The sequence below is a fragment of the Otolemur garnettii genome, unplaced genomic scaffold (assembly GCF_000181295.1).
Source record: "Otolemur garnettii isolate 467f Iridium unplaced genomic scaffold, OtoGar3 scaffold00227, whole genome shotgun sequence".
Lineage (NCBI taxonomy): Eukaryota > Metazoa > Chordata > Mammalia > Primates > Galagidae > Otolemur > Otolemur garnettii.
The window spans coordinates 880228-884253 of record NW_003852622.1 but is presented as its reverse complement, the minus strand read 5'-3'; positions in this window follow the sequence as shown (position 1 = coordinate 884253).

Sequence of the window (4026 nt, the reverse complement as noted above, 5' to 3'; positions counted from 1 at the left end):
ATAAATGCACATATCATGCATACATTAATGCATGTATGGGGTACATTATGCTGATTTCATGTAGAATTAGGAGTGTTTACTTCACACTGGTTAATATATTCCTCATTTCATTTATTTAATTATTTTGTTAAGACATTTATACTCTATAATTAACAAATCCGACAAATACCCTGCCGTTATGCACCACAGGTGTGATCCCACCATTCACCCTCTCTTGATCTGACCTCACCCCTCCCATTCCCTCCTTCATCCTGGGTCATAGTTGTGATCTATTCTTCATATGAAAGTGTGAGTGATTGTTAATTGGTATCATAATAGTACTGAGTACATTGGATATATTTTCTTCCATTCATGAGATACTTTACTAAGAAGGATATGTTCCAGCTCCATACATGTAAACATAAAGAAGTAAAGTCTCCATCTTTCTTAAGGCTGTATAATATTCCATGGTATACATACACCACAATTTGTTAATCCATTTATGAGTTGAAGGGTACTTGGGCTTTTCCCATGTATTGGCTATTACAAATTGAGATGCAATGAACAATCTGGTGCAAATAACTTTGTTATAAAGTGATTTTTGGTCTTTTGGATATACACCTAGTAGAGGGATTGCAGGATAAAATGGCAGGTCTACTTTTAGATCCCTGAGTATTCTCCATACTTCTTTCCAAAAGGGATGTATTAGCTTCCACTCTTACTAGCAGTACAGAAGCATTCCTTTTTCTCCACATCCATGCCTACATCTGTAGTTTTGGGATTTTGTGATGTGAACCACTCTTACTAGAGTTAGATGGTATCTCAAAGTTGTTTTGATTTGCATTTCTCTGATGATTAAAGATGGTGAGCATTTTTTCATGTGTCTGTAGGCCATGCGCCTATCTTCTCAGAGAAGCTTCTGTCCACAATGAAATGGATCTACTTGTTCTTTTCTTATTAATAAGTTTGAGTTCTCTGTGGATTCTGGTTATCAAATCTTTGTCAGAAGCATAACCTGCAAATATACTCTCCCATTCTGAGGGCTGTCTGTTTGCTTTACTTACTGTGTTCTTGGCTGTGCAGAAGCTTTCTAATTTTTTTTTCTCATTAAATTACTTTATTAATACAATTTGAGATGGCCAGTTAATGAAAATATCTTAGGTAAAGAAATCAAGCTATTGAAGAATTACACAGCAGACAGACTTGGAGGGGATAAGCAATGGGAAGTAGAAAGAGGAAAGGCGATGAGATTAGGTTAATACTACTTTCTTCCAATTTCACTAACAATTAGAGCTGAGATTGCAAACAGGTGTGCATAGATGCATTTTCTTTGAATCACAGTGTTTGAAAGTAAAAAGTGATACACATTAGAAATTAGAAGGTGGGCTCAGTGTCTGTGGTTCAAATGGCTAAGGTGCCAGCCACATACACCTAAGGTGGCAGGTTCGAATCCAGCCCAGGCCTACCAAACAACAATGATGGCTGCAACCAAAAAAAAAATAGCCAAGAGTTGTGGCAGGCACCTGTGGTCTCAGCTACTTGGGAGGCAGAGGCAGGAGACACGCTTGAGCCCAGGAGTTGGAGGTTGCTGTGAGCTGTGATGCCGTAGCACACTAACCAGGGGAATAGCTTGAGGCTCTGTCTCAAAAAAAAAGAAAGAAATTAGAAGGAGAAGGTGAATTAAAATATTTGTTTTTTTCTTTTTTTTACTAAGTCAAATACACATAGATCATGAATACATTCATGCATATGTGGGGTACAATGTGCTGATTTCTTTTTTTATATACAAACTGATGTGGTTAGGTCAAACCAATCAACATAGCTTTCACCTCATTTACTTGATTATTGTGCCAAAACATCTATGTTCTACACTTGGCAGATTTAATCAGATATCAGTATTGTATTTTTGGTGTTGCTTCAATTGCCTAGGGCGTCCTCCTCATAAAGTATTCTCTCAGGCCAATTTCTTCAAGTGTTTCTCTTGCACTGTTTCCAAGAATCTTTATAGTTTCATGTCTTAAGTTTAAATCTTTTATCCAGTGAGACTCAACATTTTGTTAATGTTGAAAGTTGTGGGTTCAGTTTCAGTTTTCTACAAGTTGCCAGCCAATTCTCCCAGCTCCATTTGTTAAATTTATATTTTTGATGTGCTTATCAAAGATCAAATGATGATAGGTGTCTGGGTTCATCTCTCAGTTCTCACTTCTTTTCCATATATCTACCTCTCTATTTTTGTGCCAATACAATGTTGTTTTGATCACTATAGATTTATAGTATAGTTTGAAGTCTGGTAGCATGATTCCTCCTGATTTGTTTTTATTTCCGAGTAATGTCTTGGCTATTTAAGTTTTTTCCTGGTTTCATATAAAATGAAGTACTGTTTTCTCCAGGTCTTTAAAGTATGATGGTGGTGCTTTGATAGGGAATGCATTAAATAGTAAATTGCTTTCATTAATATGGACATTTTAACAATGCTGATTTTTCCCAGCCATGAGCACGGTATGTTTTTCCATTTGTTAATGTCTTCTGCTATTTATTTTCTCAAAGTTTCATAATTCTCTTTATAGAGACCTTTCACGTCCTTTATTAGGTAAATTCCCAAATATTTCATCTTCTTTGGCACAACTATAAAGGTAATAGTGTCCTTGACTTTTTTTTCAGCTTGACTATTGTTGTTATATATAAATGCTACTGATTTGTGAGTATTGATTTTGTATCCTGAGATGTTACCATATTCCTTGATCAATTCTAACAGTTTTTTAGTTCGGTCCCTGAGGTTTTCCAGGTATAAAATTATATCATCTGTGAAGACTGAAAGTTTGCTCTCCTTTGACCATATTTGTACACCCTCATTGCCATCTCTTGCCTGTGATTGTGACGGCTAAGACTTCCATTACAATGTCAAAAAGCACTGGAGACAGGGTGGGGCCTGTTGTTCATAGGAGTAGGGTGCCGGCCCCATATACTGGAGGTGGTGGTTTCAAACTCGCCCCGGCCAAAAACTGTAAAAAAATTTTTTAAAAAAGCAGGAAGACAATGGTCAACTTTGCCTGTTTTGTTTGTTTGTTTGTTCTTTTGCAAAGAAGACCTTGTTTGCAAATTACCATGAATGTATATTATAGTAGGCCTGTAAGATCTTCGTTCATCAAAGAACATCAACATATATTATACATATGATATCATTAATGCATTGAAGTGGAAGGGTATATTGTAAATGGTCCTTAACAAAATGTTTTGGAGTTAAAGCTCTTTTCCCAAAAAAAAAAATCAACTATCCAGAAAATATTAATATAAAAACATTTTCTTAAATAGAAAGTTTATTGTAGATCACTAAACATCTCTATAATTCTTTCCATATTATGACAAAGAAACAACCTCATTTATTAAAATATTTGAAATAGTTGACCATATTAATTAAATATGGGTTCCAAATTCATGTAGTTTTTATTTTTCAATTAGCTTGATTTTTAGTATTATTAATGAAATTGTTTCCTCCTCATTTGTACTTCCTGAGATAAAGAACTTCATTTCATGAGTCATTATGGTAAGTAGTTTTTACTCATTATCTCTCCATGTCATAATAATGAGAAAAAACTATACAATACATCACATTATACTGCATTTAGCCAGTGGAATGGGAAAATTATTTATAAATAATATTCATGTCTATAAGATTTTACATGTTTTAAAATATTTCTTCTTAAACAATATGTGAGCATAATACTTTCTAAAAGATCACATATTCCTTGATTGTTTTGAATGACCTAACCCCTATGGCAAAAGAAAGAAAGAAAGATCAGAGTGATGGTATGGTGGAGATTATTAAATAAACAGTAGATAACTAAGGGACATAGTCTAAGAAAACTTCCTCTTTGGTAAATACCAGATTTCACTGAAACAATTACATTTCAACATAGGATTGCCCTAGAGATGAATTGTAATTGTGAAAAAAATTTACTGAGTTGTTTAGTAATCACTATGTATTTAGGATTAGTATCATCACTACATACCTAATTTCTCTACAACATTTCTTTATTTCTCCGAAAA